Below are 413 nucleotides of genomic sequence, written 5' to 3' on the forward strand. Positions count from 1 at the left end.
AGAGAGATCCCACAAGAAAGGAAGAAGACTTTTTCCTGCTTTTTGGACCAAAGGCTCTTCACTTTTATTTTATGCCACGTTCTGCAAATTATGTAGCCAACACAGAACATACCAAAGATCTGCTCCTAAGCCATTCTGTGATTTCATTTTCATGCTCAGAGTGACCTCCCAAAACTCTGCTTATTCAGCTCCTTATTTTTTCAACATTGAGGTCTGGTTCAACTTCTTTTAAAAAGTCCAGTCACTGAGAACTCATTGCTGTGAATTCTGTTCTGTAGAACTCAGTTTATCGTATGCTAAATTAGCATCAATGTATTGGGGAGAGCAGTAAGACATTTGTTTCTTGTCAGAGCCCTGTAAGTCACTATTTTATGCTTGTGGTGATATTCAAAACATTAATAACTGGTTCAGCA

The sequence above is a fragment of the Lipotes vexillifer genome, unplaced genomic scaffold, assembly GCF_000442215.2.
Source record: "Lipotes vexillifer unplaced genomic scaffold, Lipotes_vexillifer_v1.1 scaffold421, whole genome shotgun sequence".
Lineage (NCBI taxonomy): Eukaryota > Metazoa > Chordata > Mammalia > Artiodactyla > Lipotidae > Lipotes > Lipotes vexillifer.